This window comes from Nicotiana sylvestris, chromosome 7 (assembly GCF_000393655.2).
Source record: "Nicotiana sylvestris chromosome 7, ASM39365v2, whole genome shotgun sequence".
Classification (NCBI taxonomy): Eukaryota; Viridiplantae; Streptophyta; class Magnoliopsida; order Solanales; family Solanaceae; genus Nicotiana; species Nicotiana sylvestris.
Window position 1 is genome coordinate 39,580,322 of NC_091063.1, and position 14,871 is coordinate 39,595,192.

Below are 14,871 nucleotides of genomic sequence, written 5' to 3' on the forward strand. Positions count from 1 at the left end.
GTTATATACCAAAGTATATCCCCTCACAAATGGTTCAGGGTCAGGAACCATATAATTCTATCTTATTATTATTGATGTGCGATGTATATTTTGATTAACACCATAACGCACAAAGATGAGTTCTCAAAGTTGAGGAAACAAGTTAGTTTTCTAACATGAGGGGGAGATATGATAAACAATTGAGAAAAAGTTAAGTGGAATGAATTATCATTTGTACATTTAGATCCTCGATTAAGATAATATGAACTTGAAGTTCATAAAAGGATAATTAATTTGAAATATATTGCAAAGAATGCCAGACGCATTTGCTGACCCAAAGAAAGTAACTATATTCTCATTACAAATGCTCATATTAAGTCCTAGAAGGACAAAGTCTATGGTACGCTTAAACCATATAGACAAATCGGTTTCAAATAAACTTCTTGATAAAGAAGACGAGCAAATGATCATAATAAAGGAGGCAAGTGATCTAGAAGATCACATGACATAACACTTCATAAAATCTCATGAGAGATTCATGTACCTGAATATATGAATAAAGAGATCTTTATATTATGTCTTTATGAAAAAATATTGAAACCGATATAAAATGTTTGTCGACGACATCTATCATAGATCTAAGTATAGATGGGGATCTTAAGTCTATCGAATATAGACACAAAAGTATTGGCCAAATGGAGGAGACACAATTCAAGTAAAATTGATTCCATATGAAAGACATATAGTTTTAGACGTGTAGTTCAAACACTTGAAAGTATAAAGTCAATGATATGTATAATCAGTTTTCGATATCTTATTTGTCTAGCATGACATGAAAACTTGATATGCATATTAAAGTTTATTATATGACTTATATGTCTATACTTATATGACAATTCTTGAAGGATTTAAATCGTTTAAAGCATATACAATTCTTGGTTCTGAAGTACCATATCCTAAGTGCTATTTGCGCACATATGTATCTTGTTATAACTATAAGCATGATAATGTGATAGCGACAATTTTCAAGGTGCAACATATTCATTGGACTTAATTGGCTATTTTATTCACCAAATCTCTGCCGGCGTCAACCTTCAAGAAGCTAGTGCACAAGATTGAAATGTGAAGACTTATAGATGTGAATTGATGCTCTCATCAGGGGGAGTTAATGCGCGTTGTACTCTTTTTCCCTTACTAGGTTTTGTCCCATTGGGTTTTCCTTGCAAGATTTTTAAAGAGGCAGCCAAAAGGCGTATTATTAGATATGTGTACTCTTTTTCCTTCTCTAGAATTTTTTTCCCGCTGGGTTTTATTTTAGTTAATGGTTTAACGAGGCACATTATCTGTTGAATAGACATTTAGGGGAGTGTTATAAATAGAATTTTATTTATGGTGAATGTCTATATTTAGACAGATTCCAGGATTCATTACTTGGTGGCTAAGTCATCCTCTCCCTATAAATAGAGGGTTCTATTCCATTGTAATTCATCTCATATCAATAAGAATTCCCTCTCTCTCTACTTTGCTCTGCAATATTCTTCTTCTTCTTTTATTATTTTATAACAAAATTATAAAAAAAAAAATTGAAAAAATGAAAATAGGGGTCGGGTTGTGGGTTTTTTTAAAACGGGTCGGGTAAAAAAAGGGTCATTTTAATCTGGTGCATGTGGCACTCCATCCAAAATAGGAGTATTTTTGTTCCAAAGTATGACAGTAGGAGTATAGATAACCCAGAGTTTGATGGAAGTGGTGCATCTTTTTTTTAGTTGAACTTTTTACTCAGGTCGGGTCAATGTTTGGGGCGAGTTACTCCGAAAAACGGATAGATATGGGTTAGTCTTTCTAATAGGTTAGATGTTTTAATTTCGACCAATAAGAAGTTGCCACATGGAATTTAAATGCTTTAAAAAAAATGAAAAAAAATATATTTTTCAAAAACGAAAATATTTCGTTGAATTTTTTTTTCTATTTTTACAATTTTTACAAAAAACAAAGTGCTTTAAAAAACTGAAAAAATGATAAAAAATATTTTTTTTTTGTAAAGACTGAATTGTTTTTTGTAAAAACTGAAAATAAGAAGAAGAAGAAGAAGAAGAAGAAGAAGAAGAAGAAGAAGAAGAAGAAGAAGAAGAAGAAGACGATTTTACTAAATTAGTGGACTACTGGTGCATTAGTTTAAAAAAACGAAAATATTCTTTTTTAAGTTTTCAAAAAGAATAATAATTATTTTTAATTCAGCATTGACCTAACGGTCAAAGGGCATAAGTGAACAAAAAAAGTGGATGAAGGGGTATTTTTAGCCCAATAGATGAATGAAGGGTATTTTTAAACCTTTTCTAATAGTTTAGGGGCATTTTGAACCCTTTTCTGAAATATTTTTTTTATATATATATATTTAGTTAGCGAATATAATAATTATACAAAATTCCCAATTTCGGTTGTCCCATTCCAACATCGATTCAAAAAGGGCTAACCACAAAATTGAAAAGATATTGTTGGGAATTTGCTATGTCAATTAGTTTCAGCCCACGTGCAAATTTTTGGGTAATACCAGCGCAATCTTCTTCCGTGTTTCCTCTTCGATTCAATATTGTTTGGAGTTATTCTTTTGTTCGATTCCTATTTTCATTCTCTTTGTTTCATTTTTTGTTTTCCCTTTTTGTTTTATGTGCTAATGCTTGCTTTGATTTCTTTGGCAAATTTTATTGTTATATCTATGTATTTGATTGTAAAATCGAGTTTTCCTTTTTTGCTATTCTCTAAACTAAGGGTGTACATAGGCCGGGTTGGTTTGGATTTTATAATTACCAAATCAAACCAATTGTGTCGGGTTATTAAATCTAAAGACCAAACCAATCCAATAAAATTTGGGGTTTTCACTCTCGGTTTTTCTCGGGTTTTTTTTCGGTAAAATTTTCGTAGAACAAAACATATAAATTGTGCTCAAAATATTTCTTTAATCCTAGTAAGATACAAGTATATAAAGTATTTTCCAAGAAAATAATACAAAATATGAGATGTGTCATGACATTATCCTAAAATATTCAATAATAAAGACAATAAAATTATGTAATATAAATATTGCTAATTAAAAAGCCATAATAAAAATAAACATAATCTAAAAGTACTAAGTCATGCTAAACTAAGTAGACTAATAAGGAAGTATTAATTACATGACTAAACACTAAAGAAAAAACAAAAATAGATTATGCATTTTTATCTAAATTATTGCAAAACAAAAAATAGATATTCAATACATTCTCGTTCGTAGTATTGAATTGAATGTCTTTTGTTAGCATTAGTATTGATTTGATTTTGGTTTGGGCTTTTGTTAGCATTATTTAATTTACTAATATTAATGGCTATAAAGCTTATTGGAACATTCAAAAGTCGTAAGTCCAACTTTGAAATAATACCTTAAAAGACAAACTTATGAAAAATTTTAAGAAAGATTTATAAATTACATCACAATAAGTATATTTATATATTAAATATATCTAAAATTTCTATATATGTAATGTTGGGTTGGTTTGGTTTCGGTTTGACTTTCTTTAGTTAAAACCAAACCAAACCAATTATGGTCGGGTTTTTTTCCAACACCAAATCAAATCAAACCAAACCAAACCATAGTCGGGTTTTTTTCTCGGTTTGACTCGAATTATTGGGTTGGTGCGGTTTATCGGTTTCCTTTGTACACCCCTACTCTAAAACTAGCAAAACAGAGAAGGCGGTAGGATAATTGCCTGGGTCGCTATGGAATTATTCAAATAGGGATTCCAACATGATACTTCTCCTAAGGTAAGTACACTATTTTCATGTTTGTCGTCTCAGTACGATGTACAACACAGAACATTTAAAGGCTATGGAGCATGTGCATTTTATCCTGTTGCATGATTTAGATTACTTTCATTCATATGGTGTCTTGGCAAAGGATTTGAGAAGTTGTCCAGTATTGAAAGTTTTGTCGCTGAAACAAGATAACTCAGCTTGATAAAATCTCATGTACTCATTAAGATCCATATTCAGCTCCAGTGTATTCGTTTTCCTATATGCTCAGTAAATTTGTTTTCCTCTTTTAACTTCACAATACAACTCAACTTACTAAAATTTCATGCATCTTAACTTTGATTTGAATAGTTGGACAAGTGATCCTTCAAGAACTTACCTGATGGACCTTTAATTTGCTTGTGCAGGATGTTGCTTCCATAGAAACATATCAGGTAATACATAGAGTCTAATAGCTTGTTTGGCCAAACTTTTCAAAATTAGCTTATTTTAAAAAGTACTTTTCAAAAGAATATTTTTGGTGAGAACCAATTTGTGTTTGACAAATCAACTTGAGAAGCATTTTTAAATTTTCAAAAATAACTTCTACTTCTACTCAAAAGTAATTTTTTCCTTCTAAAAGTTTGACCAAATATCTTAATTTTGTGAAAAAATATTGTTAGCTAAAAAAGCACTTTTGGCCAAAAAAAAAAATACACCTAATAGGCTATAATTTCATTTCGAGCATAAAAGAATGAGTTTGTTTCTTCTTCTTCTTCCCCTAAATGTTTTTCCAGTACACTTGTACATAAAAAGATGAAAATCTAGCAAGCATCTTAAATGAAATTTCGCGTCCTATAATTGACGTAACTACTGCAATAATGATAGAGTACTAGAGAAGAAGTATGCATATTAATAAAGGTGAAAGTAAGTTCATATCAAATAGTCAATATGCAATTGTACACTTGCTTCATAAAGACCTTTTATTTTTTTCATGAAAAAATGAAAATGAAGAGATAAACCATGATGAGCGAATTCCTTGCGTTCATTATGCCTATGTGCCGGCTACTCTCGAATTCCTTTATGGCAGGATACAGTTATTGGGGTTTGCCTACAGCTACCCCTTTTTCCATGTGTCTGGTATAATTTTGTTATATTAGTGAAATAAATTTTATTAGAGTGGAAGGAGGTTTTTGATTCTAATGTATTTATTGCATGTTGTGCAGCTATGTGTGGTGTATTCGTGTGTACTCGCTCTTTTTACTGGCAGGAGTTCTTTGGAGCATGCTAAATTTGAGCTTATGGTATAATGAAGCACAAACAAAGATGCATGACAATGTTTAGAAAGTATGTTAAATACTACCGACTAATTTAGTTCTCTTGATTCTCATATCAAAATGAAGTTGATTAAAACTAAAAGTTACAGCTTCTATACTATTGGGCCCGTGCCATTACCGTCTAGTCTATTATTCTATAGAAGAGAAATAATTTCGACGTGTGTGTTTCGTGGCAATACATTTCAAATCAAGGGTAATATCGTCTTTTCGCTTATGCATACTTACGCAGCAACTGATTTGCCACGTTTTTTAGGCTTATTATCTCGATGCTCCTTCTGGCTCTCTCTATCCTCTCTCTGTCTCCCCCTTCCCTTCGCTCTCTCTCTCCTACTTGTGTGTATCATCTAGAGTCTAGACTACGCAACCTCTAAGAGGATGAAAAATAGGCAGAATAATTTTCATCATTTTCCTTTTGTGCTCTTCCGTTGCGCTTGGATTGGCTCTATTTCCTTCTTCATTGGTCTGCTCAATGGGCAGTGTGCTGGGTTGGCAACGATGATGGGGACTAGGGCTCTTTGTTTCTATCTTGCGGTGTGTTGCTAATTGCTTTTTACTATTATCTTCATATAGTTGTTGTTTGTTCCAGAGCCAACGACCGCAACCGACCTACCATCTCTTTCTTTTCATGACCTGATTCTGATTCCTTAGGTAAAAACCTCTGATGTGGAGGTGTTTAGTAAAAAATCTTCAATGAACTGGTTTTCTTATTTGATTTCTTATGCATCCCTGGTCTTTTCCATCCTTCGGAGGTAAGGGAGAAAATAGAAAATTGCCGACAAATGTTTGACACTGTTAGCACCTGAAGTTTTTTACACCTCTATCCTATTTTCTATTTTCACCACATAGCAAAAGAGTTATAGTTACAGAGCGAGATTTGAGGATTTTGGTTGTAACTGTTTAGATTTCATGTCTTCCTTTTCTTCTTCACGAATGAAAGAAACTGAATTTTCACAATTAATTTAAAGTGGGGCTGAAAGTTTAAATCCAATATAAAGAATTTTAGATAAGTCAAATATATTCTTGGTTCTCTTTGTCCTCGAAGGAGAAGCTACTTGCAGTTTAACTATAAATTGTGTCTGATTTGCTGAATTTCATGAATTTCTGAAGCCATCACTAGGTGAAGTAGTCTATTGTTTAATTAGAGATATCATCTGATGTCTCTGCTGAAGCTAAGTATCTCATTGCCATATAAGCTTATTAGAAGATATATTTGCATAAATTTTGTGAAGAATGATGCATGATGTAGCTATATTTGTTTGTCCAGGATCTTGTGAATGATATTGAAGCGACTTTCCGTTCAGGAGATCTTGGACGACCCTTGAATGATTAAGACAGCTAATCCGAATGGAGCCTACTGAAATTAAGTGATATTTTTGCATACTGCTCTCATCCATACAATTTTTTATGATATTTGTTTCAGGATTTGTTTTGTCTTTCAAAATGGTATTCCATTTCGAGAGTTAATTTTCAGTCATAATTGGTCAAATTAAATATATAATTTCAGAACATGATATAAAAAAAAAGTAGTGTTTCTTGGTAAGAGGAGTTTCATGCATGACACTATCCTATTACAGTATATGTGCTAAGGAGAATGAATTGATTTAGGTGGTGAAAATCATGCAATAGTTTATTTTAAAGCTGGACAACTTAGACCTTTTAGCTGGACATGTAAGGAGTCGAGATATTTTTTTCCTGCATAAGTTTCCTGATTAAATTTTGGCTTCCTTTTTGGTCTCATAAAATTTTGAAATGCCTGATGAGATATCTATTCTCCTTGATTTTTTATATACTGACAAATCACTTATATAACCATTTTATGTCACCATGTAATGTATGTGCCGCTAAAGCTCTCTTTGGGAGGTAAGTCGAGTTATCACAATGCAAGAAAACGGTCATATTTAATGTTACCCACCTCTATGCCGGCTTCAGTGAAACAGCTAACATCCAACGAGAATACTCTCTTGTGGATACCTGCTCCACTTGTTGATTTGCCTGAGTTGTGCATTTGTGCTAAATCATGAATTTTCTTTCTCAACTCTCCGTAAATAATGATATCACCTATTTCTTCAACAACTAAGTAATAACTAATATGGCTACTAAATTAAAGTCCCCATGGATATGTCCCATTAAAGATACATATTTTGTTGTTATTGAGAGTGAGATGTTTGGATAGGTTGTCTTATGCAGTTTGGTGGGATCTGTTTGGAAGTGTTAAACATAATGTTTCAAATATGAAAAAATTAAATATTAGTTGGTAAGATGTCACGTTAAGTTTGAAACAATATAATGTAATATGTATTTGGCACCAGTTTAAATGTTGAGGGAGGAACTTTCCTCTTTAATATGAGTACCTATTTTGGGATAAACCGAAAAGGGCAGCATTGTTATGACAGAGTAAATAGAACTTGATGGAAACGTTGTTGAATCCTGTTAAGTTACTTATCTATTCTTTGTTCTCTTGCAGATTATACAGTGAAAGATGAAGAAGTTTTAAGAGAACGAAATAGAATAGAGAAATCAGAAGAAAGCGTGAACTTTGAACCCACCATTTCAAATTCGCCTACTAAGGAGTCCACTACAAAGGATAAGGTGACTGAAGAACTAATTACTAATACTGAGATAGAAGGTATGGTATGTTTGATTACAATCTTTAATCTTTTCTGTGTGCCTCAAATTATAAAAAATTAGTGCTATAGTAAAGTCCCTTTCTTTCTTTGCGTCATACATCAATGTGTCTGTTTTCTGTCCTTCAAATTAAAAGAAAGAGAAGCTTCCTTTTCCTGAGTCGTATGAATAAATAGATCCTAATATGCTTACTGTGTAGTGAATCTGTTGCTTCAACTCCTCTACTTGATTTTATTTGCCAAAGTGTCTGTTTCTCTGTATAAAAGAAACTTCCGCACCTATTCATGTTTTATAATATTTTTCCAAGTTCTTTGCCAAAAGAACCAGGTATAGAAGATGATGCACTACTCGCGAAGTGGAATTGGATACCAAAATCTGTCAAGAGGAGACTAGATAAACTTCTCACAACGCTGTGACGTCGAGCTCAAACTTCTTGTAGGTTCCAATTGCTTTTCTATATTGTCTTTTAAGATGCTAATACTTCCAATAACATCTGAAAGTATATATAAAATTTTATTGGGACAGAATTGTAATCACAAATCATATCATTTTTGTATATGTTGGATTTTCCTTCTAAGGTTTGCTTCTCCAGTAGTGCATAAAATGAAAGATGCTGAAGGTTTCTTCTACCTGCACAACCTTGATTATCGAGGTCATGCAAACTCCATGCATCCAATTAAAATATCTTGGTTCTAAAAACTATTGGGGTGTCCTAGAGTTTGCAAAGGTCGGTTTGAAGATACACTTCAATTGCAAGAATATTTGTTGGTCAAGGGGACAAATCATTAGTTGAAGGTGGAATAGTTTTTACTGAATTATTTGAAAGGGTTAATCGATTCTGCTGAAAAGAAGTCCTGCTGGTTTAATGTGGAAGATCCCTTACACTACCTGGTTGTATGCATTAGTTTTAGTTAAGCTATCAGTAGCTCATCTCCAAATATGTGACTATTTTTCATATTCTAATGCACCATGTTGGTCTTATTATTAGTCATATACGCATTTAAATTTTTTGTTGGTGTTCGGCTCTAATTAGAAAATCTTTATTTGAAGTCATTGCTTTGAGTTATGAAAAGCATGTTAGAAAAGATTAGAAGGGAGCACGTGATCTTATGTGGAAGTCGCTAACGTATTTGGTTCCTATTAACTTAGTTTTCTAGTATGCTTTTCGAATATTTTAGTCAAGCCTTTGCGTACTGCGTTCCTCGCCAATTGTTGGGGCATATACTATTAACCATGCATTTGGATATAGTATATTCTAATAATTATCATGGTTAAAAGTCTAAGTGGGAGATTGTTGGGATATATACTATTAACCATGAGTTTGGTTTAGATATAGTATTTATTATGAAATAATTGTTTATTCAGTTTTAATAAAGTTTTAAATAGATCATATAATAGTCTGTGTCCTTTGCTTATATAGTAGATGATTTAGTGTATAGAGTTTAGCTTATACACGGAAGATTAAATCATCGGTTCTTATAAGTATAAAGTTTGAGTTCACAATCTAATGATGGAATTGGACAAACCATCAGGAATGATTGTAGCACAAGATTAAATATAATTAATCTTGATTATGGGAATGGTTTAATTCCAACTTCTTGTGCTAGTACATTTTGTATGTATTGAACGGACCAGGTAGAGATAAGTATTTTATACTGACTTAATAAAATAAACTCTCTAGCCATTAAATGTACTTATACTCTTAATCTTGATATAATTATTATTAGCTGTGTGTATTATTATTGTTTTGATTTATTAAAAGGCGAGATTCTTTCGTGGGTCAATATGCCTGGTAAATTGGATAATAATAATATACATTGGCGAAGTAATAGTTAGTTGATGGAATCCATGTCTCGGTTTAGAGATTGATGATATACCTTTATGAAAGCTTATAAGTTTGCATGTGTAAACCCGGCCGGTGGATTTTGTATCCGACACATGAAATAAGTTAAGCGAAAGTCTAAAGGAAATAATCAATAAATTAAATCGTCAGTAATTTAATTTACTTGATTAGTATCTGAATCTTAATATGGGGAGTTAAATAAGATTTAATGGATGAATTTCGAAATTGGATAAGGAGTGCAATTACGGATTTTTAGTGGAATAATTCGTAATTAATTATGGTAGATATTAATTTCGAAAATTAGAAATTAATTCCATAATTGAAGCCTTGTTAATTAAATTCTGTGGTCCCTACTGTGCCTAAATAATAGGAAATAAAGGAATCATTTTTCTGGTGGAAAAGAAAACCAACAGGTTTTGGAAAAGGGTCTTAACCCTTAAAACTTGTGCTATAAATACATAAGGTTTTCCACCTAGAGGGATGAGTAGATGGTGGCTGAAATTTTCAGCCAAGTTTTCCTAGAAATTTCGCCCACACGAAATTGCTATTTTCGGGTATTATTTGGGTAACACAGTAGAAGACCGTGGAACGTTCGAGGATCACGATTGTGCGGGTGATGGAGATTCCATTGAGAAGTTATGGAACTAAAGGCTCACGTGGTAGAAGAGATATGTTCACGCTTCAAGAGGTAACCCGTGAAATCCCGTTTATGCTAGTTGTCTAAATTACATGTGATTTTGATACTGGGATTGCTTCCGCTGCATATAATAATCCATCAATTCCTCATACTAATGATAAAATTCAAACAAACAGATTCCACTTTTGTGATCTCTTCTCAGAGTCATTGAATATGAGTGGATGAAAGTTGCTAATACATGTAATTTATATAACAAAGGTTGGGCTAGAGATTGGTTTACTCAAGTTCCATCCGGAATATCTTTTTGTTTATGGTTTTGAGACAAATTGCTGCATAAGTACTTATTTTTGTGTTATTTTGAGTTTATGTGTTGGAATTGTCTCATATACTTTTGTTGTATTTTCCTGTTATAATTTGTAGGATGGTTCTTGCAATGCTTCACAACAGTATGCTGCCCTTGGAATAGATAAGGTAATAAAAAGCATGAAATACAGTGTTTACCTTAGTCATACATTCAATATTTCTTGACGGATAATTGAATTGTTAACATTGTTCGTTATAATGAATTTGCATATTAAATTAATAACAAAGCCTTCCCGACCTCGTGTGAAGATCGGCGGAAAATTTATAAATGGCCAGTTTTACACCTGGTCAATCAAATTTAGCCACATAATTAAAAGTCAACGATATTTAGCCGCGAATTAAGCACGGTAACAATTTGTTGACTAAAATACCCCTACTATGTTTATTAAATTTACGCGACTTGATCTTATATTCTTCTTTAGCAAAACCTTCCGGCTTTAAACTGAAAATCGAAGTAAGCTCTCTCAATTAAATCTATCTTCTACCACCACAGATTTAATTGTGATTCTCTACAATTCTTCTGTTTGTAATTCAAACCAGAAAATTCTCCCAGTAAAATTTTTTGATTCTTCGAATTTTTCGCAAATCGAAGTAAGTTCTCTCAATTAATGCTTTAATCTGTGTTATTTTGACACATTTTCTCAATGCGTTAATCTGTGCTTAATTGTATTAAATATCTTCTTTTTTGTAATTTAGATCGTAACTATTAAAATCTGCATTGTTCAAAATCACAAAAAATAATACAAAATCCTTCAGAACATAACGCCAGTATAATTAGCTGGACTTTTCTAAATTAATATGTAAAACTTAGACATTTCCAGTATAATATACTGGAAGTATGTTTGACTGCAGTAACAACAGTATAATAAACTGGAATTTGCTTAATATATATGAAAAACTCAATTATTTCCAGCTTATGATCCTCGAGTTATATTTTTTAACATTATAACTCCTATATATCTAATTATTTGGGTTCCTGTATATTTTGCTAGAGATGTACATTGCGGAATTATAATGTCCAGTATTTTATACAGGATGTTCACAAACCAGATTTTTTACACAAAGTTTATTGATTTAACTCTCTCAATTAATGCTTCAATCTGTGTTATTGTCTAATTTTCTCAATGCGTTAATCTGTGCTAAATTGTATTAAATATCTTTTTTTCTGTAATTTAGATCGTAACTAATAAAATCTACATTGTTCAAAACAACTATAAATAATATAGAATGCTTCAGAACATAACGACAGTATAATTTGCTGGACTTTTCTAAATTAATATGTAAAACTTAGATACTTTCAGTATATTATACTGGAAGTTTGTGTGACTCCAGTAACTCTATTATAATAAGCTAAAATTTGCTTAATTTTATATGAAAAACTCAATTATTTCCAACTTATTATACTGGAGTTATATTTTTTAACAATATAACATCTAAATATCTAATTATTTGGGTTCCTGTATATTTTGTTAGAGATGTACCTTGCGGAATTATAATGTCCAGTATTTTATATAGGATGTTCACAAAAAAGATATTTTACCCAAAGTTTGCTGATTTAACTATTGTTGTATTTCTTATTTTAGTTGCTTACTGAAATCAAACAAAACTCAAGTATTATATACTGAATCAAAGAGCATAATTAAAAAAAAGACAAATAATCATTCAAAAAAAGTAATGACAGATAAAACATAATTTTAGTCTAAACAGAATCCAGTATAATATACTGGAGAAAAAGCATACACACAGCACAAGTCCCGTAAAATATACTGGAATGAAATAAAACTCAAACTATATTATAATATTCATCCAATATAACATACTGGTATACAAACATTATAATATTCTTCCAGTATGTTATACTGGAAGATAAACATTCACATGACAGACTTCCAATATAATATACTGGACAAAAACATAATCAAAATTTGACAAGAACTGGAGAAATCTAAAATGCAGATGAAGCAAGAAAATACTTGAAAATTAACTCTAATATACAGAGACTAGAAAAAATTTGAAAAACTTATAAAAATAAATTACACAACGATTACAACATTATAATATAAAACTAATAACAGAGTGACAAAAATACCAGAAGTAAGACAAACTAATGAACAGAGAAAAAATCGTAAAAGTTAAAATACAACAAATATTTAAACCCTAACGGTATGGAAATCAAAATTAAACCTAAAGAACCATTAATAACAACGAAAATTCAAACACATTATCGTAAAAAACAAAACTCACCCATAATTTTGAAGAAAATTGGACCTAACCCAGACAAGATTCGAAGAAAAGTGCTCTCTCAAGAAGTGAAATCCGTACAACTGCTGTAAAAATAAAGAGAAAGGCGATAAAAAGTAACTAAACAGTATGTTAAAAAGGTCAAGGGCAATTATGTCATTTACCAATATATTTTAAGTTAAAATGGCTTGAAATCGATTACATTTTGATCGGTGGCTATTTTTCGATAGCCAACCGTAAATCTGGCTACGCCGTACAATTTTGACTAAAAAATGTTGTCTAGGCCCAAAGCTATGCCATTTATTTAAAAGTAGCCTTCTCTACTTGCATGTTCCTCACTATTTAACTTCAAATTTTTATTCTTTGTTGTTCTTCGCCCATCACTTTGTTGAGCACTGACTATTATTTTATAATTGTACAGGTATATTTTGGTGAAGAACTACTAAGAAGAAAGCTAAGGAGAAGATTAAATACAACAGTAAAAATGCATCACCATTTGCCAATGTGTAAATAGTATAAAATGTAAATAATTCTCCCATATATGATATAAAGAATATGACACATATGCATCTAATAATATGATACTGTTACGTAGGTAAATAATGTATTATTTGCCAACCAGACAACATTCAAGAGTGGATATTTTGTTCCAAATAAATAATACCTTGCTATTAACATATGATGTTGTGCAGCTGATTCGATCCTAATAGTTTTAACTGTCACAACATTGTTGTGCTGGCACAAGCCACCCCTACCTAGTTTCTATATTATAGAAGAGAAAGAGTTTCGACATGTTTGTTTCATGTCATTTTTAAAAGGCACGAGGATATATTAGTCATTTCACGTCAATGCTTTGCTAGATTTGTCTATACAAACTCTACACGTAAGTTGTCAACATACCGAGTATTAGGTTTTCATTAATTCAGATTTTGAGCCATCGAGACACATCTGATACTGAGCGCTCATGCGTGCATACGAACGCGTGGAAGGAATTCAAGAGTTACTTTTCAAGCTGAATCTAGGACGCACGATAAGAACTCAAGAATGTGAAGTTTTCCTAAAGGTTCTGCAGCCTCTAGAGGATAAATACAGACGTCTCTGTACCGATCCGCGAGACTCTACTAAACCTGCTCATGACTCGTGAGACCTATGTAACCTAGGCTCTGATACTAACTTGTTACGACCCTAACTCCGAACCCGGTCGTGATGGCGCCTCTCGTGAAGACAAGACCAGCCAGTCTAACCCAATTTGTCCTTTTAAGCAGTTAAACAGCATAAGAATGATTCAAACATGATTTAATAGCACAATTAGCAGAAATAGAGATAACAAAGCGGAAATCTAACCCGACACAGCCCTAACCGGGGTGTCACAAGTCATGAGCAACTAAGAATCCTGATACGAGTCTACTAAATACAATATCAGGTAGAACTACTTGAAGAACATAAAAGTAATAAGATAAGGGAGACACGGGGTTGCGGACGTCAACAGCTACCTCGTAGTCTCCGAAACACCGCCTGGACTGGAGGGATCAGCACTTAGGAGCGGGACCTGCTGCGCCTGAATCTGCACACAAGGGTGCAGGGAGTAAAGTGAGTACTCCAACTCAGTGAGTAATAGATATAAATAATGGTTGAAAACAAGAAAACACGTGAAAACACAAAGCAATCTATACCGAAGCAGTAAAATCACTTAAAATAGTAAATCAGTGAAATATCAAGTAAACTTCCTTTTTCAACTAGTAAAACAAGTAATTTGGCAGGTAATTAACAAATAGAAATCCGCCCCTCGGGCAACAACTCAGAACAGTACCAGCCCCTCGGGCTCACTCTCAGAACAATATCAGCCCCTCGGACTCACTCTTAGAACAGACAGCCCCTCGGGCTCACTCTCAGAACAGTACCAGCCCCTCGGGCTCACTCTCAGAACAGTATCAGCCCATCGGGCTCACTCTTATATCCTAATGGGTACCCGCGCTCACTGGGGGTGTGCAGACTCTGGAGGGGCCCCTTACGGCCCAAGCGTTATATCAAGCCACCTCGTGGCATCATCTCTCGGCACTCTGCCTCACATCACTCAGCCT

At 32.7% G+C, this 14,871-nt stretch overlaps 1 long non-coding RNA gene across 1 annotated transcript; it reads left to right on the plus strand.

Moving 5' to 3' along the window:
* Positions 1-2,440: 2,440 nt before the first annotated feature.
* LOC104234387 (uncharacterized) lies at positions 2,441-13,465 on the plus strand. Its single transcript, XR_011401034.1, has 7 exons — positions 2,441-2,523; positions 4,173-4,199; positions 4,971-5,091; positions 6,346-7,707; positions 8,014-8,141; positions 10,607-10,657; positions 13,212-13,465. It is a non-coding gene; the product is annotated as an uncharacterized lncRNA (long non-coding RNA).
* Positions 13,466-14,871: the final 1,406 nt, after the last annotated feature.